At 44.4% G+C, this 21173-nt stretch overlaps 1 protein-coding gene across 4 annotated transcripts in view; it reads left to right on the top strand.

Moving 5' to 3' along the window:
- The window catches only part of LOC102562685 (tetraspanin-15), a 282668-nt gene that overhangs the window by 183112 nt on the left and 78383 nt on the right, over window positions 1-21173 (top strand). The window lies entirely within an intron of this gene.

The raw sequence follows: 21173 nt of genomic DNA, 5'->3' as shown, positions 1-21173 counted from the left end.
CCCATTTTACAGAATTAATACACCCAACTATTTATAAGACCCACAATGGCAATAGATACCAACTATGAAGCATAACTGTACCAGATATTAGATGCATCCTATCTGGGTTCCAACCACTTGGTCCCTCAAAGGGTCCACCAGACCCTCCCCAGTGTGTATTTGGGGTCTCCTCCCCTCCTACCCTGGGGAGTGGAGGGTTTGTGGGACCTTCCCCCCTGCCCACTCCTTCTAGGGTCCCTTGCCTGGGGGCACCTCCCCTGTGGGACCTGGGTTCCCAGTAACTCTCAGTCCTTCCACTCAGGCTATTGATCTGGCCTCTGGGTCCCCGCACCGTCTCAGGCCACCTGGAGCCATCAGCCTTGAGCTGGGGGCCCTTCCCTCTGGACCCTGTGCCCTGCACTGGGCACCCTGGGAGCTCCTACAGGAGCCGAGCCTTCACTGGCTCTGGTTCCCCGGCCTCATGCCAGGGGTCTCTTTCCTTCCCAGGAACTGCTCTGGGCACCGGGACTCTTTTAGTTCAATGTTGCACCACACTGTGGGGCTCTGACTATCCGGCCTAAAACCAGGGAGGGCTAACTTGAGCAGCTTCGAGCTGCTCTTGGGGTCGACTCTCCTTGCGCCAACCTGTGCACCATGTGGGGCCCGAGCAGCCTCGAGCTGCTCCCAGGGCCGGCCCCCTGTGCACTGGAACACCAGATGTCAGACTTATGTATGAGTTAAATAGCCCATACAATGCTCAGAAACTAAATATTTTAGGTCATTTTCCACAATAAGAGGGATATAGTTTTTGGTGGCACACAGGGACATAAATAATTCTGCCTACATCGCTAGTCTCACAGAACCAAACTTGCAAGGTGGTATCTACCTTACGGAAAAGAAAGACTTCATTTTACATGCCATATAGTTTGTGCTGTGTGTTTTACGCCTGCTACTCAGGCTTTAAATTGAATTAAAATATACCTTCGTATTCCCTGTCAAGCAGCCTGTGTCTTTTAACTGTTCTACCCACACATAACTCCCCAGGCTCCTAATCTTAATCAAAGCCTCTCTCTTCAGGTACAGAAACAAGCCAAATGAACTGAATAAGCCATAAAATGATATGCTTTGTCATAAACACAAAGTCTCAATTATGTGCAAGTTAAAATCTTGAGTCTGAAGAGAGGTTGTGTTATGCTGTAAACTGTACTCTTCTCACCTGGTGTTTCAGGTGATGTTCCGCTGAAGAAGTGTATTTTAAATGCACAGTGATGAAACACGGCAGTCACAAACTTTGGATCTTGGCAGAATGTGCATCTTTTATGGTCTAGTTTGACTGCCAAAATCCTCTCTATACTCAATTAATCTCCTAGCTGTTGAGTGCCAGATTGCTTAAGACAATTTTTGATTTAATTCTACAGGGGAAGGGGGGAAAAAAAAGACCGCAACTGGAATGGAGATTTGTCCTGTCTGAATTTGTAGTTGGGTCATTCTTGTCCGATTTTGCTGTCTTCCTCTGCCATTTCTTTTGGCTAAGGGATTCTCTGTTGTGAATTTTTGTGGAGCATTGCTGTGTGTGTCTCCTATGATGTGGATGCATTTCAGTAATAGGAAAGTTAAATGTCTGGGATTGCTTTGGGTGGGAGTGGATAAGCGTGTGGCCTGTTGTTAGAATATTTTCTGAGTCTAAATACAGTGGCTGCTATTTAAAAAGCATCTGCTTGCTGTTTCCATACCAAAGAGTAACTTAATGTACCTGGGACAGGATAAATTGCTTGAACATTAACTCCATGAATAAATATTAAATTCTAAAAGGGTGGCCTCTGTCATAGGCAGATTTGTCACGTAGCTGTTAGTTGCAAATGTTGTTGAGTCTGTAGCATGAGCGCCCTAGCATGAGTTTAGATGCTATGCAGAATTTGTGTCCAGTTTCCAGTTTAACAGAAAATCTAGCTAATTACTATGGTTTGAAAGATAAAAACCATGTGTATGTAGCAAGAAATATTATATTGAGTAGGGCATGAGTTTCTGTACCTAGGAGGCTGATGAAGTGAAGTTCATAGGCCCGGCTGTGAAAAGTAGTTCATAGGCCCGACTGTGAAAAGTAAATTCCCTTTCAGGATCAGGCCTGAGAGACTGGAGACAGAGTGGCTTTTTGGTGAGGAATGTGCCCCCACAGGTAGTTGGGTTTTGTTGCCTTTGATAGATTCTGGTGAGCAGTTTGTAGGAGTACTGGAGATAGTTGGCAGATTTTGTGTGTTGAGCTGTAGGAAGTTGGCTTCTGGTGACGAGGTTAGCTTAGCAAGGTTCAGTGCTTATTTAAATTTACAAACCACTTTTCAGAGTCAGGCCTATGAACTGCACTTCATCAGCCTCCTAGGTAGTAGGTACCGAAACTCATGGACTCAACATAGACTTTGGAACTCTGACACTGCAGCGTGCCGGACTCTGACTCCCCGGGTACCTCTGCACACCTGTGCTGTTACATCCCTCTTCCCACCCCACCCCAGCCTGTCCCTCACCCCCTGATGCCTCCATTTCCATTTTCACTGACTGGCTTTCTTGCCTGTATTGCATGCCAGGCCAGCCTCTGGCTTCTTTACTATTCCTTCCATCCAGGACCAACACACACACAGACCAAATGCAGGTGCTTCCTCAGCCTGACAAAGGATTTTTCAACCCAAAAGCTTGTTAAGATATATTTCTCTAAATATTCAGGGGGTTTTTAATAATAAATATATAGACATAAAAACACAACATAACCCATCACACACCACAAGTAACACATTGTTTATATATCCAAAACAAACTTCCATTCAATTCTTTTATAAAAATTCTTATTTCAGTAACCATAAGCCGCTTAGCTCCTTCGGACAATCAAGGAAAACCCCTCTCCATAAAATCAGAACAGAGACCTTCACTGTCCTAGCTTTCTCTAACTATTCAGTTTGTCTACTAAAAGACACCAGATTGACCTAAAGGACTTCGGCTGCCAGTGCCATGTCCCTAGACCAACACCCCTAGCACCTATCCCCGGCCAGCTGACACACACACACACACACACACACACAGGGTGAGGACGTGCCTTAACACGCATGCTGGAGAAGAAGCTCCTGCAGGAGAGGAGAGAAGAGCTCTGTCACAGTTTGGCTGCCTGAGATGCTGCTGGTACTACTGTGCTAGTGCTGCTCACTAGGACTGTGCGAAGCTTCGGTTGGTGATTCGGGCAGTCCCCGGTAGCTGCAGCAGGACAGTGATTCAAATCACCGAATTTAATCACTGTCCCCCGAATCAGCTGAATCTGAAGCGAATACTAGCCACTTTGCACAAGCCTATTGCTCATCCACTAACTTATTTTGTACCTGTTGTCATTTAAAATGGCGGACCGGACTGAGGCTGTAGGAGGAGACCTCACTGGAGAACACTACCGTATCATGTAGATGCCCCAGCACCAGTGAGGAGGGCACGCCTTAACACAGACACAGTCACCCATGTCACAAGTTTTGTCTGTCAGCAGCCTGAGGTTCAGTTTCCCAGAAACCCCAGTGCCTATCTCCTTGAAAGCTGACAGACTTCATGGCCTCAGAACTCAGTTTCCATCTGAATAAGGCAAGAAATGTCAAAGTTATAGGCAGTTTTGTACTTCCCCATTATAGCCTATGGGCAAAACGTTGAAACGGAGTCGAAAGAGTGAAACAGTTTCGACAAAACGAAACGAAACAGCGGTTTCAAAATTAAATGACACTTGAAACAAAACACTGTCCCGTCGAAACGGTGAAATGGAAGTTGAAACAGAACGGTGTTCCATTCGCACAGCCTTAATAGTTACCTACAGTGAACTATCCCAAGACTCCCACTCTGCAGGAGCTTTTTCCCTTCTTTGGGTACTCAGTCTCCTTTTTCAAGGGAGGGTGATACTTTACCAACCAAAAGGCAATGGTCACCTTGGCACCGGTCATCTGCTGCGTTGGGTCCTATATTTGTGTCACTGGGGAGCCTTGCTCCACCCAGATAGACACACTCAAAAAAAATCAAACTATCCTCAGAGTTTCATACATATCTTACAATGACCCAAGTTTTCTTAATAGACATAACCATGACACACACACAACGCCCATATCAGGCAGCCCAACACATACCTCACAGATGCTTCCACTCGCTCCAAACTCACTTGTGCAGCAGGCACACACCCAGCCTTGGGTGCAAGCCCTTCTTATAGGTCCTAATCATGCCACCTCTGCGAATCGCTCTCTTGGCCAATCATTTTATCTGAGGTGCTGCCAGTCTCTTATCAGTCATCAGTTGTCCCAGTCATACCTTTGATCACCTTAGCCCAGATATCGCATATATTGTACGTGTTCACTAGGTTTTTGGCCTGAACACTTAGTCATGGACATAGACTAAACTGCGCATGCTCAGGTGTCAAAACTAGGTCATTGCCTCACCATAGGTGAGGAGTTCATCTTCTCTGGAACCTTGTAATTCTTTTAACTTAAAGAGCAAGTGTGGCACTATGTTGACTTCTATTCCAATGACTTAACTTCTACGTAAAACTCCAAAACTTTTACATAGAAGTTAAGTAACTGGAGTAAGACTACTAAACAGGCCAGGGGATGCACCACCTTGCAACCTAAAGTAGATGAAGCTTTCTTCAGACAACTAGCAGAAGTTTCCTGATCACAGACCGTGGTTCTCATGGGGGATTTCAATCACCCTGACACCTGCTGGGAGGTGCACAGACAATGCAGGAAGTTTTTGGAGAGTGTTGGAAACAACTTTGTGGTGCAAGTGTTGGAGATGCCAACTAGAAACGATGTTCTTCTGTTGCTCGCAAACAGGGAAGAATTGGTGGGGGATGTGGAAGTGGATGGCAAGTTGGGCAGCAGAGCAGCAGAGTATGGACTCCCTCAGGGAACTGATGGGAAAGATCCCCTGGGAGGCCAGTCTGAATGGCGAAAGGAGTCCAGGACAGCTGGTTGTATTTTAAAGAAACCTCACTGAGGGTTCATGAACAAACCATCCCAATGTGTAGGAAGAATAAGAAATATGGCACGCTTGGCTTAGCGGAGAGCTCTTCAGTGAGATTAAACACAAAAAAGAAGCTTACAAGAAGTGGAAGGTTGGATAATGACTAGGAAGAGTATAAGAGCATTGCTCAGGCATGCAGAGATGAATTCAAGAAGGCCAAAGTGCAACTGGAATTGCAGCTAGCAAGACATATGAAGGGTAACAAGAAGGGTTTCTACAAGTAAGTTAGGGACAGTGTGGGTCCCTTATTGAATGGGGGAGACAAACCTAGTGACAGATAATGAGGAAAAGGCTGAAGTGCTCAATGCCTTTTTTACCTCAGTCTTCATAGGCAAGGCCAGCTCCCAGACTACTGCACCTAGTAGCACAATTGGTGGAGGAGGTGAGCAGCCCTCAGTGGTGAAAGAATAGGTACTGACTATTTAGAAAAGCTGGATATGTGCAAGTCCTTGGGACTGGATGCAGTGCATCCGAGTGTGCTGACAAGGTTGGCTGATATGATTGCAGAGCTGCTGACCATTATCTTTGAAAAATTGTGGAAACTGAGGAGGTCCCAGATAATTGGAAAAGGGAAAATATAGAGCTGATCTTTAGGAAAGGGAAAAAGGAGGATCCAGGGAACTACAGGCCAGTCAGCTTCACCTCAGTCCCTGGAAGAATCATGGAGCAGATCCTCAAGGAATCCATTTCTAAGCACTTGGAGGAAAAGAAAGTGATCAGGAACTGTTAGCATGGATTCACCTAGGGCAAGTCATGCCTGGCCAACCTGACTGCTTTTCATGATGAGATAACTGGCTCTGCAGATGTGGGGAAAGCAGTGGGCATGATATACCTTGACTTTAGCATGGCTTTTGTTATGGTCTCCCACAGCATTCTTGCAAGCAAGCTGAGGAAGTATGAGTTGGATGAATGACTGTAAGATGGATAGAAAGCCGGCTGGATTGTCAGGTTCAATGGGTAGTGATCAATGGCTTAAGGTCTAGTCAGCAGCTGACATCAAATGGAGTACCCCAGGGGTCAGTCTTAAGGCCAGTTTTGTTTACTATTTTCATCAATGATCTGGAAGATGGGATGGAGTGCACCCTCAGCAAGTTCACAGATGACACCAAGCTGGGGGGTGTAGTAGATACACTGGAGGGTAGAGCTAGGATTCAGAGTGACCTAGAATAATTGGAGGATTGGGCCAAAAGAAATCTTATGATGTTCAACAAGGACAAGTGGATGGAGGACAGGATTCACCTCCAAGGAGGAATATTCTGCACTGGTCCAGTCCTGCAGGGAGCAAACCAGGAAAGCCAAGGCTGCAACTGAACTCCAAATAGCTTTGAGCATCAAGGACAATAAAAAGTCCTTTTTCACATATGTGGGGAGCCAGAGGAAAAGCAGGGGCAACGTCGGACCCCTGCTGAACTAGATGGGACATCTGACAACTGATGCCCAGGAAAAAGCTAACCTATTAAATGGGTACTTTGCATCGGTCTTTCATCAGTCCCATGGGATGCCCATGCCCACTATGGGACAGGGAGGTCCGGGTGAGGGAGATCCCCTGCCCTCTATCAATGCTGACCTCATGCAGGAACACCTTGAGAGGCTGGATACCTTCAAGTCAGCCGGCCCTGACAATCTGCACCCCAGGGTACTCAAGGAGCTGGCGAGCATCATAGCCCAGCCTCTGGATCTTTGAGAACTCCTGGTGCTCTGGTGTAGTGCCCGAAGACTGGAAGAAGGCCAGCGTGGTGCCTATCTTCAAAAAAGGGAGGAAAGTGGATCCGGCAAACTACAGGCCCATCAGCCTGACCTCTATCCCAGGGAAGGTCTTAGAAAAGTTATTCAAGAGGCCATCCTTAATGGACTGGCCGATGCCAACAGCCTGAGAGATAGCCAGCATGGATTTGTTGCGGGTAGAGCTTACTTGACCAATCTCATTTCTTTTTATGACCAGGTGACCTATCACCTGGACAAGGGAGAAGAGAGTTTGTTATATATTTTTACTTCAAAAAAGCCTTCAATCTGGTATCCCATGACCACCTCTTGGTGAAACTGGCCAACTGTGGCCTTGGGTCCACCACGATCTGCTGGCTAGGAAATTGGCTCCGGGGTCAGACCCAGAGGGTAGTAATTGGTGGAAGTCACTCGTCGTGGTGCCCTGTGACCAGTGGGGTCCCCCAGGGCTCTGTCCTGGGACCCATATTGTTCAACACCTTCATTAATGACGTGGACATTGGAGTCAGAAGCGGGCTGGCCAAGTTCGCCGATGACACCAAACTTTGGGGCAAAGCATCCACACCTGGAGACAGGAGGGCGATCCAGGCTGACCTGGACAGGCTCAGCAAATGGACGGACAAGAACCTGATGGTGTTCAACACTGAAAAATGCAAGGTTCTCCACCTTGGAAGGAAAAACCTGCAGCATCCTTATAGGCTCAGCAGTGCTATACTGGCTAGCACTATGGAAGAAAGAGACTTGGGGGTCATCATTGACCACAAGATGAACATGAGCCTGCAATATGATGCTGCAGCTAATAAAGCAAGCAAAAGTCTGGCTTGCATCCATAAATGCTTCTCCAGCAAATCCCGGGATGTCATTCTCCCCTTGTACTTGGCCTTGGTGAAGCCACAGCTGGAGTACTGTGTCCAGTTTTGGGCCCCAGAATTCAAAAAGGATGTGGAGAAGCTTGAGAGAGTCCAGAGAAGAGCCATGCACATGATCAGAGGTCAGGAAAACAGACCTTACGATGACAGGCTGAGAGCTATAGAGCTCTTTAGCCTGGAATAGCGCAGGCTCAGGGGTGATCTGATGGCCACCTATAAGTTTATCACCAGTATCTGGGGGAACGTTTGTTCACCAGAGTGCCCCAAGGGATGACAAGGTTGAATGGTTATAAACTACTGCAAGACCATTTCAGGCTGGACATAAGCAAGAATTTCTTTACTGTCCGAGCCCCCAAGGTCTGGAACAGCCTGCCACCGGAGGTGGTTCAAGCACCTACATTGAACACCTTCAAGAGAAATGTGGATGCTTACCTTGCTGGGATCCTATGACCCCAGCTGACTTCCTGTCCCTGGGGCAGGGGGCTGGACTTGATGATCTTCCGAGGTCCCTTCCAGTGCAAATGTCTATGAAGTCTATGAAAATGCGAAGTCCTGCACTTAAGACAGAAGAGTCCCATATACTGGTGCAGGCTGGGGACTGACTGGCTAAGTAGCAGCTCTGCAGAAAAGGACCTGGGGGTTACAGTGGACAATAACTGAATATGAGTCAACAATGTGCCCTTGTTACCAAGAAAGGTAACAGCATACTGAGCTGCACTGGTAGGAGTGTTGCTAGCAGATTGAGGGAAGTGATTCTTTCCCTCTATTCTGCACTGGTGAGGCCACATCTGGAGTATTGTGTTCAGTTTTAGACAAATTGGAGAGAATCCAGTGCAGGGCAATGAAAATGTTTTAGGGGCTAGAACGCATGACTTCTGAGGAGAGGCTGAGGGAACTGGGCTTATTTAGACTGCAGAATAGAAGACTGAGGTGGGGATTTAACAGCAGCCTTTAACTACCCAAAGGGACATTCAAAAGAGGATGGAGGTAGGCTGTTCTCAGTGGTGATAGACGACAGAACAAGGAGCAGCGGTCTCAAGTTGCAGCAATGGAAGTTTAGGTTTAGGAAAGTTTAGGAAAAACTCTCTCAGTGGTTAAGCACTGGAACGGGTTACATAGAGAGGTGGCAGTTTCTCCATCCTTGGAGGTGCTTAAGACCCTGCTAGACAAATCCCTGGCTGGAATGATCTAGTTGGGGTTGGTTCTGCTTTGAGCAAGACATCCGACTAGATAACCTCCTGAGGTTCCTTCCAACCCAATTTTTCTATGAGTCTATGATTCAGCTCTCATGGATACCTGACCTCACATTTTTAAAGCAGCTTATGATGCCCCCCAGTACAATAGCTTATATGAAGTCATGTGATAATGTGGCTAAAAGACATCCAATGGATACCTAAATTGGAACATGCTGATGATGGATGGGTATTTTAGTTGCACTCAGACAGATGTTTCAGTCATAATACTCATCTACAGTATTGTCTTTGCTGGTATGCTTAGCAAGAAAGAAAGGAATGAGCAAAAAAAAATGAACTGCTGCTTTGTATGAGTGACTTCTAGCTGAGACACCATTGTTGCCACTGCTAGTGGCCTGGCTAGGAAGAGGCTAAGACTGTCTTTCGATATTGTATTTCAGCACAGGAAAGAGTATGGCCACAAATGCCATGGCTTTGTGGAACAGAACTGCAAGGCAGAAGGCTCTGCTATCTGGTAGTTTCTAAAACGAATGTCTGTCTAGACTTAGGACACTGTGTCAGTGCTGTACTTGCTCGTTGGGTAAATGACTGTCAAATACTTTTTCCCAAGTTCTAAATTCAAAATACTCTGAAGCTCATCGGATCTTGTGAATAAGGCAAAAAGCTAGGAGATGGCATCTGGTTCTGCCTCAGACTGGGCACACTTATAAAAAGCCTTTCAGGTCCGTTTAGACAATGGTGCTAATTGCAGATGCCAACCACTGGGTAGTACCTGCAGGGATCGGTTTTGTTCCTTGTGTGTTCACTTTTGGGGTTCTTTTAATAAAAACAAACACACAAAAAACCTAATTTTAATTTCATTAAGTAACGGCTAGATTTAAATGCTTATGATGCTACCAAACCAAAAGGAAAGATTTGTCCCTTTCAGGTGACCTTTTAATGTTATGACCTTTTTTGTGGGGGGTCCTTTTCTTCTTCTTTGATCATGAATTTGAGTTTTGAGTTTTATAACTATGTGAATGTGGTCTGTTGCTTTCAGCGGAAGAGATATAATGTTATAAGGGAGAACAGGCAAATTACATTCCAGTTACTTCAAAGTGAAGACTGAAAGGACAACATATTTGTCTTTCCTTCCCCTTTCTTCACTTAAATTTTATTTTGATACATAGGGTTGTTGTGTTCTTGAACAAAGGAAGTAATCAAACTGGGGAAAGAGATGTAATCTACCAAGGTCTCAGGATAGGGTACAGACTCAAAATGGATTTTAATCTTTGAAAAGGTTGCACCAAAAATCACTAGGAAGATGCAATAATCCTGGCTGCTCTTTTTTCCAATACAAGTGAGACATCCTGTTTTGGGCAGTTAAAAATACACTTGGGGAGGTCACAAATAATGCTTAACAAAGGTTAGCACAAACTTCTAACCCTGAAACTAAACAGATTTATTTGGGAGGAAGTTTCCACATCCTAAATAAACAAGAGCATCTGGTACCATTCCTGTAATCTGAACACTTGGAGACACATGTGCAAGAATGCAAATGACACAACAGTTTTCTTTTCAAAGCTATAAGAGTAAAATACTCACCTAAATGTCTCTTCCTTCTTAGAAATAAAGAAGCATCAACTTCTACAAACTTCCTGTTAAGAATAAAGACAATAGCTACAAATTCCTTTCCAGGCATGTAACTCTGCAAGAAAGCATAGCTAAATATTGTTACACTTATTTTTACACATTTATTATACTTATTTTTACACATATTTTTAGTGACCTGTTCTTACTAGTTAAGGAATAATATGCAAGTTACAGTACATATGATGGTTTCTATTTTATACATGAATGAATAGTAATAGTGAATGTAATATTAAAGAGCTAGGATTAATCAGAAACAGGTCTTCTTTTTGTTGCTAATGTGTTTTTGCAGTTGTCTGGGGTAATATCTAGAATAGTCTACTTAGAGTTAAGATCTTAGGCTAGCTACAGATGTTACATTTAACATGTGTTAAGGGTGCAGAAAGCTCTTTAAAGCTGTAACAGAACAGAACAGATGTTATAGCGTTTAAAGCACTTTAAAAATCACGGATCCTGCTCTAAGAGCATCTGTATACATTCTCTGGGGTGGTGGGGGGTGCACTTTAATTAGAACAACTCCGAGAGCTGTTCTAATTAACTAAAGCTGAAAACAGATGACGCTGTGGACATTTTAAAGTGCCCTCCGCCACCATTTTGAAGTGCAGGGATGCTGAATATGTGTGATGCAGAGGCTCCTGGGGTGTACTAATTAGCATGCTCCAGCACACTCGATTAATCAAGTCTCCTCCAAACATGCTCATTAGCAAAAGCCAAAGCAGACAGCTGGCATGTGTGTAGGTGCCCTAGGTTTACCCCCAATTGATGTGGTATTAGACTAAAGCACTTTATGTTAGAATGCGTTATCGAATGTCTGTACCACATCATAGTGCTGTAATAAAACTGGAAGCTGTTGGAAATTAGAATCAGATTGAATGGGACTTACTTATATTTAAAGGCAAGTTGGGGTAACTGAAAGCTAAATGGAAGAGAAAGAATGTATAAACTTTCAAACTGGTGGTTACTTATGTGAAGTTTCACAAAGTTACAGCTAAATATGATACCATTAGTGCTACTTGAAACCCCTATCCAGAAAATGAGTTAAATAGTTCTGTTGGTATTATACATTTTAACTGACAGAGGCAAACGAGTTGGGTTCCAGCAAAAAAACTTGAACAGGTGGAAAGATGAACCTTGAAGCTTGAATAGACTGGGAGGAATGGCTCATGAAATGGCATCTGGCCTCTCCAACTGAGAGGTTCATCATCTGAAACCAAATGTCAGCCCCCAAACATTTGATGTTATGCAGGAAAGTGTCATAGAATGATATCAAGCTCTTCTGGGGTTAGATCAAAGCAAGTGAATGGTGTATAAAAAAGGATACCAGCACCCAGATAAGTGTCAGTCATTTCTTTTCAAGTCCATTAAGTTCCCAGCCCTGAGTAGCCCTGATTGGAACCATGTAAATACCTTCCCACTTCAAGCAAGACGCAAACAATTGTTTGATATGTCTCTCCTGAGAGACTAATTTTTCTTTAACACTATGTCCTCTACAGACAACAAATTTCAGGGTTTAGACCAGTGAGGGCCAATCTTCTTTGGCAGGTATGCCACAAGATAATCCCTGTGTCCTGCCCCCCCGCTGAAGTGCCACTCTGATCCCCTTCCCCCTGCCCAATCTGCTACACTGCTTCCTGCTCCTTGCTCTATTCCCTACTCTATGTCACAGATTCATAAATGTTTGGGATTCACAGATGTTAGGGTCGGAGGGGACCTCAGTAGATCATCGAGTCCGACCCCCTGCGTAGGCAGGAAAGAGTGCTGAGGTTAGATTATCCCAGCCAGGTGTATGTCTAACTTCCTCTTAAAGACCCCCAAGGTAGGGGAGAGCACCACCTCCCTTGGAAGCCCATTCCAGATGTTGGCAACCCTTACCATAAAGAAGTTATTCATGGTGCCTAACCTAAAACTGCTCTCCATCAGTTTGTGGCTGTTCTTCCTAGTTATGCTAAGGGGTGCCCTGATAAACAGAGCATCTCCTATTTCTTGCTGCCCCCCCCCCCACCCTGATGAATTTGTAGGTGGCCACAAGATCACTTCTCAGCCTAGTCTTGCAGAGGCTGGAGAGATCCGGGTCCCTCAGTCTCTCCTTGTAGGGCTTGTGTTCAGGTCCCTAACCGTATGAGTGGCCCTCCTCTGAACCCTCTCGAGGTTGTCCAAATCCCTGAAGTGCGGTACCCAAAACTGGACACAATACTCCAACTGTGGCCTGACCAATGCTGCATAGAGGGGAAGTATCATCTCCTTGGACCTGTTTGTCATGCACCTGCTAATGCATGATAAGGTGCGGTTAGCTTTACTGATCACTTCATCACATTGATAATTCATGTTCATCTTGGAGGCAGCTATGACTCCGAGATCCCTTTCCAATGCTGTGCTGCTGAGAAGGTCATCCCCCTGCCTGTAAATGTGTTGGTGATTCCTTCTCCCTAGGTGCAGCACTTTGTACTTGTCTTTGTTGAACTGCATCCTATTCTGTTCTTCCCAATTTCCAACCTGTCCAGATCCTCCTGGATTCGTTCCCTACCCTCTAGTGTGTTAACTTAACCCCATAATTTGGCATCATCCACAAATTTGGACAGAGTGCCCTTCTCTCTCCCTCTTCACTCTGCTGTGTGGTTCCTGCAGAGACTGCTTGTGCCAATCGTGGAATGCGTGCTGTGGGTTGGCCACCCATGGTTTAGATGCTGAGTCCAAAACCCTACTGAAAAATGCCTTGAGAAAAGCACACACTAACCGCAGATGCTTCCTCAGTATTTATACCTGAAATCTTGCAAAGACGTTTTTTTCCAACTATTTGAGTTGGTCTAATAAAAGATACCAGATTTACCCAAAGAAACTTTTCTGCCTTGTGAAAGAGAAAGCTTTGCTGAAGATCAGAGTCACAGGGAGGTAACAAGTGCTATCATGCAGAATGACACCAGGGACAGCTGAATTAGGAGACAGACTATTCCAAACTACTCTTGGGAAATAAATATTGCTGAAAGATTCCACTGAGAATTTCTGTGTTTGGAAGAAAATCAGAATCTCTCCTTGGAGAGCAGAAATATTGCTTTCCCTGGAATAGTAGACAAATTAGAATCCACATCTTTGTTCCATAAATCCTGAGTCCTGTGTTCATAGAGCTTTGGGGGTTATACAAAAGCAATCACTTAAATTTTTGTGTGTATTTTACAATCCTGATTTCAGCTAGTATCAGGGAAGACCCTACTCAGGAAGAGAGAGAGAAAAGACTGAACCTAAGCAGTTTAATTTTCTTTTTTCTCCTAGGAGCAAAAATTGCACTGTAAGGTTTATACCTAATCCATTGGCACCCAATTTCTTTCATTCCTGATTCTTCTGCTTGTTTCCAAGCAGAGGCAACTGTAATGAGGAGATATTGTTTGTGTTTTGTCTGTAAAGGTGTATCACCTACTTTACTTAAGAGTTCTTCTAAGCCATAAGCAGGGAAACTTTTTCAGCTGAGACCGGCACACTGTTTAGGAACCAGTACGCAGCAAGTACATTGTCAAGGTTTAGCTGGAAGGCAGGCTTGTCATGTGTTACCATATGTGAACATGGATGGTGGGAAAATGCTTGTCCAAATGTGAGCCTGTTGAACCAAATGCATGTGAGCCTGTTGAACTCAGGCTTGCATGTGCAACTGTGAATAAGGTGTAAAACTTATGTTGCATTTTGGGCTGTGCTCCTACATGTCCACTTCAGCAAGGAAAGTGCTAAAGAGAGTCTTCCAATGCAATAACACAAATGCTGGGACCTGAATGATCTAGCCCTTTTACCTGACTTGTCCACTGTATATGCACTGTTCCTCTCTTATTTTATACATATGCTTTTGCTTCCACGTGGCCTGCAGCCCATCCTGCATTGCTCAGCTCACTCTTTCAAACAGCTGTACAAATGCTCACCACCCAGCATGTTTCTAGGCTGCAGTGCTCTGAGTATTGCCAGGGGCATCATTTTGGGGGAAGCGCATACAATCGGCACTTACATGAGACAATGTCAAAGAGGTTGGGGATCCACCAGGCTAGTGCACAAAATGTAGGCCACTGCAAAGTGAAGGATAACAACTTCCTGGCTACCTGCCCCTATTGCAAGAATAGGGACAGGTAGCTTCTTGCTACCATGTCAAGTTTAAATCCCAGAGTTATGCTTCACCTACTTCTAAGCAGATGGGGATTAATGACTATACTGGGCATGACTAGGCCTTGTGGGCTGTGCCAGGAGAAAGGGCATAGTCCCTAAAACAGGTGACAGGACTAGAAACCCAGGATCCTATAGCCCAGACAATATGTTAATAAACCTCCTAGATCTGAATTAACCCAGGAAACAAGCTGGAGAAGGAGATAATGTTCTGCCTACCACTTTCTAGAGCAGGTCAACAGCCTCCTCCACCAGCCCATCTACTTGCAGCACAAATGGGAGTGTGCATATGGTAACGGGACAGGGAAAGCACAGTTGCAGAAGAGGGGCTGGGAGTGGGAGCAGAACAGTGATGCTGGGGAAAACTGGGACTTTCTTCAGCCTGCTTAAATGTAAGGGTGGTGTTGAGTGGAACAGAAGGATTGATCTGACTTGCCTTCTTATAACAGCTGCACTGTGGGTGTGAGTGCGAGTGAAAGATAAATAGCCTTAGGTAAAAAAAAAAAGTTACATATATTACACAATCAACAATAATTGAACAATAAATTTAGACAGGGCACACGTGCACAGTAATTATCATGTAATTCGCTGGCTAATTGTGTAATAAATTTAGACTGGTCACATGTGCAAAGTAATTATCACTCCATAAAAATGTCTATCCTCTAGAAAAAAAGCCAGCCAGCTACAAGCGTAGTGCTTGAAAATGTGTAACAACTCTACAGCTGGTTTCTGTCCAGCTTGAATTTGAACACAAGGCAGGGCCCTTAACTTCTAGCCTTTGATCTTCCTGTGTGTCGCAAACACTAAAATACTTTCCTGCACTGAATTTGTATTCTGTATTTTCTGTGTTTCCAAGAGCAGCAGTCACACTCATTGTGGGCAGGAGAGAGAATATACACATTTTAATTCACATTCTCACTGTCGCTAATGTAAATTGTTACTGGTTTGCCTTCATCATAATTATTGAGAAACTCCAGGCTTTGTTTTTCTGTTTCTAAATTTGCTAGTATTTACAACTTATCGATAGGTGTGTCTTTGATCATCCCAGTGAGAGCTCTCTCCTGTGCAAACTAATTTGCACTGCATAAATACCTCCCTTTATTGAAGCCTTTCTGATTGCTGCTTGAGTTACCCAATTTGAACTTGGATGTTGCTTGATTGAACAGCTGTCTTCCTTTCCCCCATTTTAAACAGTATCTTCTTCACAAAATCAGGGCCTTCCTCTCTCCATGTGCAATTTTTCCATTGCATTGTAGGCAGTGGTTGTAGCCTAAGGTACTTTGTTAATTTTTAGTTAGGCTTATGTATATTAATATTGTAGAACCCTGAACTTTGATCATTACTTTTCTCCTTGGCATTTATAAGACTAAATAGAAGGTTCATTTCTCCTTAAAAAACTGTATTAAGGAATCATGTCAGGGGAAAGAATTCTTGTCGTTGATATCTTTTATTGGACCAACTGCATGGTTGGGATAGATATGGGCAAGCTTTTGGGTATCACAGTACCCTTCCTTAGGTGTCTGGGAGAGAAACAAACATACAATGTAAGCTCAACACTTACCATTAGGGAATCATTTGATTGTTTTTAATAGCATGTAAATTTACATGTTGTAAAGTATATTATCCCATCTAACTTTTATTTTGATGCATTTTATTGGTTGAGACCCTTGATATTAATTTCAGTTATAGTGATGATTGCTACCTAATTTATTTTGCCTGAACTTACAATTCAGTATATGGTGCCATTTATTTAAATTGTGGTTTAAGAATTATATTAACGATTGACCAGCAGTTCACCTCAATTGAATAAAATATCCTTTTGGTATTTAGTGTATGAATACCATAACTGTTGATTCTTATGACTTGTTGAACTGTATCTGGTTTCCACAGTACTGATCGTCTAATGCAGGAAATCAAACCATTCCAGAATTTCATATTCAAGTAGGAAGTTGCTTCTTAAGTATTAGAATCATAGAAAATGAGAGTTGGAAGGGACCTCAGGAGGGATCTAGTCCAACCCCCAGGTCAAAGCAGGACCATCCCCAGCTATATCATTCCAGCCAGGGCTTTGTCGAGCTGGGCCTTAAAAACCTCCAAGGATGGAGATTCCACCATCTTTCTAGGTAACTTGTTCCAGTGCTTCACCACCCTCCTAAGGAGAGAGTTTTTCCTAATATCCAACCTAAACCTCCCTTGCTGCAACTTGAGACAATTGTTCCTTGTTCGGTCATCTGCCCCCACTGAGAACAGTCCAGCTCCATCCTCTTTGGAACCACCCTGCAGGGAATTAAAGGCTGCTACCAGAGTCCAAGTGCATCACGTCCACTGCCTTCCCTGCATCCACAGAGCCAGTTATCTTGTTATAGAAGGCAGTCAGATTGGCCAGGCATGACTTGCCTTGCCCTTGGTGAATCCATGCTGACTGTTCCTGATCACTTTCTTCTCCTCCAAGTGCTTAGAAATGGATAACTCGAAGATCTGATTTTTCTAGGGACTGAGGTGAGGCTGACTGGTCTGTAGTTCCCCGGATCCTCCTTCTTCCCTTTCTTAAAGATGGGCACTATATTTGCCCTTTTCCAATAGTCCGGGACCTTCCCTGATTGCCATGAGTTTTCAAAGATAATGGCCAGTGGCTCTGCAATGACATCAGCCAACTCCCTCAGCACCCTCAGATGCATTGCATCTGACCCCATGGACTTGTATACGTCCAGCTTTTCTAAATAGTCCCTAACCTGTTCTTTCACCACTGAGGGCTGCTCACCTCCTCCCCAAACTGTGCCGCCCAGTGCAGTTATCTGGGAGCTGACCTCACCTGTGAAGACCGAGGTGAAATGGCATTGAGTACATCAGCCTTTTCCTTCTCATCTGTTACCAAGTTGTTTCCCCCATTCACTAAGGGGACCACACTGTCCCTAACATACTTGTAGAAACCCTTCTGGTTACCCTTCACGTCCCTTGCTAGCTGCCATTCCAATTGCACTCTGGCTTTCCTGATTTCATGCCCCAGCAATGCTTTTATACTCTTCCCGAGTTGTTTGTCCCAGCTTCCACCTCTTGTAAGCTTCCTTTTTGTGTTTAAGCTCACTTAAGAGCTCTTTGCTAAGCCAAGCTGGTCACCTGCCACATTTGCTATTCTTCCTGCACATAGGGATGGTTTGTTCCTGAACCCTCAGTAAGGTTTCTTTCAAGTACAGCCAGCTCTTCTGGAGTCCTCTCCCCCACAGCCTGGCTTCCCAGGGGATCCTGCCCATCAGTTCCCTGAAAGAGTCAAAGTCTGTTTTTCTGAAGTTCAGGGTCCTTACTCTGCTGCTCTCCATCCTTCCTTTCCTCAGGATCCTGAACTCAATCTTCTTGTGGTCACTGCTGCCCAAGTTGCCATCTACTACTACATTCCCCACCAAATCATCCCTGTTTGTGAGCAGCAGGTCAAGAAGGGCATGGCCCCTGGTTGTCCTCTCTGGCACTTGCACCAGGAAGCTGTCCCCAACACTCTAAAAAACTTCCTGGCTTGCCTGTTCACTGCTGGGTTGCTCTCCCAGCAGATGTCAGGGTGACTGAAGTCCCCCATGAGGACCTGGGCCTGTGACTGGGAGAAGGGTAAGGCAGAAGGGTAGGGCAGACTTCAGACAGCTCAGACTCATACAGTTACCTCTGTGCCTTTCTAATACAGCAACTTATTTGTATAATTTTGGGTAGGTGTTGCTTTTGAACAGCATCTTCCCAAATACGTTTATTTCTGTTAGATTTTGTCTCCCTTGTTGCATGAAGCTAGTACTCCTGGTGATAGGCTGTGGGATCTCCATTCTGGAGTAGTATCAGAAATAATAATTAATAATACTGTCTTCAGATTTTTCTCTCTCATAGCAAGTCAGATGAAATGTAATTAATAATTCCCATCTCCCTGTGTTTCTCCTGTTGCTTTTCATATCTTTTTTTCCTTTTTGGTGCTTTCCTTTTAAAGGTATCTAGAGCTTAACAGTCAAAAGTTTGCCTTAGTTGAGCAGGTTCTGAGCAGCTCCGGAAAAATCAGGCCTTTACCCCATCCTTGTACAAATTTCCCATCTGAAAAATGACTCCTGCCCTAACTCATCACTCAGCCTGTTGTGGCATAATTCATTAATGTCTTTGAGAGCGTCAAGGTGGCAGCTGCATTCATGAGTTCAAATGAGATCTGATCAATAAATCTGTTTTTTAAAGCCCACCCAGAAATCCTCAACCCCAGCATTGTTTTCCCTTGAAAATATGCAGGTGAAATCTGGAAAAACTTCCAAAGGGATAAATGTCTGAAGGTCTTTCAAGGATTTGCCTTGGGGAAATGCTACATATGAAATAACTTTAATTTAAAGGACAGCTGAGATTGGCCAGCAGACCTTTTTTCCGTCTTCTTTCCTATACGGCTTGGAGATGTGTTAAGAGTTTAAGCATGAACCTCCGCTTGAGTTCATTAAGAATGAAACCAAAGCATCTGCACAGCATGTGTGCCATTGGGCAACTGGATGGTATGTACAGAGGGTCAACAAAAATATTTTGTCCATCAAACAATACTTGGAGATGGAAATCTTATGGGCCTTCATTTACAGGACAAGCAAAGAGTTATCCAGGAAAAGCGGGAACAGCAGGGTTTTTTTTGTATCCTATGGCATGCTTGATGGCAGGTGAAGGATGCTGATATGAAGATTAATGTTTGGAATACGTGTTCTGGCCCGTGGAAGAAAGGGATTCTTATGTGACAAGTGCAATGCACTTTCCACACCTTTGTCAAACTTAGGAATAGAACCCTTTGCCTAATGTTTTATTTCCTCCACTTGAATTGGAGTCCAGACTTGGACAGTCCAGTGCTAATAAAAGGCTGTTGCTGTAGCATAGCTGAGTCTTAGTGGAGGTCTTTGCTCATTCTGAAGATCAAGCCCTGAATCTAAGACACATCTTCATTGTTCCAGTCAGGGGATGCAGGAAACTAGTACCTTAATCTGACTTGATTAGCTGCCTTTCTTGACCAGGTTTGACTTGGTTTTCTTCATTCCACTGCTCCAAGAACAAAGCCAGCCCCAGTAAGGCAAGGTGTCAACACTGCTCTAGCATTTTTCTGGGGCTCTTGGGTCTTTTCTACCCATCCTCCATCATGCCTGCTGATCATATGCTCTCATTTTTTGGGTTCATTCTGTTGCATCTAGGAGGGTGTGACACTTCCATCCCTCAAACTCTTCACTTACGAAATTTCCAGTTCTGTTCTTTATTCTCTTCTCCTCCACCTTGAGCTTGATCTCCTTTATAATTTTACTACTTTAAAGCAGTGCCATGTACTAGATTGGGTTAGCGTGTCATTTTAGCTACCTTAAATTGCTGCCTGTAGCTGAAACTGTAGTATGTGAATTAGGCCACTTTCTTATATTCAATAAAGGATGCTTTCTACTATTCCTTTACGATTTTTTTTCCTGTTGATGAGCCCATGTATAATTAAAGCTGAAAGAAGAAAAGGCCTTTAAGATCTTCTTTAATCATTTCCTGAAAACTGTTTTCTTGCAATGCAGCAGAGAGGCATCCACTGGATATCTTTCACATCCAGCTACTGTTGCTTTTTCAGATGGGAGAGATCATTTTAGGTCAGTTAGAACTGGTGACCTGCCCGCATGAAATACATGCAGTAACTGTGTATTAATCCAATGCAAATATATGTCTTGCCTGCCAGTAGCACCTCAAACTTTAGTCTATAGCTGCCATGTTTCAGAGAGAGATGGATTTCATGACATTGACATTTCTGCCTTGACAGGAGATAAAAAATTTCAGGTAGCATAATAGCATGTGCTCAAATTCCAGAGCACTATTGCTGCAGAGTTTGAAGGAGCATTTTAAAATCTGTATACAAAACTGCACCTTTTAAGGTGCACCCATAAAAGTTCCCTGCATTTCTGGCTACCCTGCTTTTCTCTTTCTCTCCTCAGCAATATGCCTGCTTCCCTGGTGTCTGCTTTTTAAGACTACACTCCAGGAGCATTTTAGGCAGCTTAGATTTCCAGGCACTGCTTGGAAGGCCTATAGCATCTGCATTAGTCTTGACATCTGATACCAGTTGATATGCATCTGTATGGTAACACATCTCTGAAAGACCCATAGTCAAGCATTACTGTATATCTGGTGTCATCAGACAGAAAGATGGATGCGCAAGTAATTCAAGATGCATACAGCAGCTCAGGAGCTGTCCCTGGTCTGAACTCCAGGCATAGTCATCCTTGCATTTTTGGACTTTTGTATCAAAGGGGAAAGATTTATATGCAATGAAGAGAAACCAGAGTGTGGCAGGGCCCGAGCCAAGCAGCCAGCAGGTGCCTGATTACAGCAGCCATTTTAGATTCAGGGCAGCCTATATAAGCAGGGCATTTTGCTGCTGGCAGGCCAGGGAACAACACTGCCTGGCTGCAAGGCTTCATGGATCCCCCCTGGAGGTAAGAGGGGAGCTATAGGGGATGGTCAGGAGGGCATGACCTAAAACTGCACCCTGCCAGGAGTGGGTGGCCTGGAGGGGGCTCTCAGTGGTGCGGGAGCCCCCAGGAAATGCCAGGCCAGTTACCACCCTGGTGAAAGGCAGGTCGGGGCACCTTAACCCCATCTCCCATCTTCG

This window comes from Alligator mississippiensis, chromosome 7 (assembly GCF_030867095.1).
Source record: "Alligator mississippiensis isolate rAllMis1 chromosome 7, rAllMis1, whole genome shotgun sequence".
NCBI classification, from domain to species: domain Eukaryota; kingdom Metazoa; phylum Chordata; order Crocodylia; family Alligatoridae; genus Alligator; species Alligator mississippiensis.
Note: the sequence above shows the minus strand (reverse complement) of the source record. Positions and strands in the feature narration are given on the sequence as shown.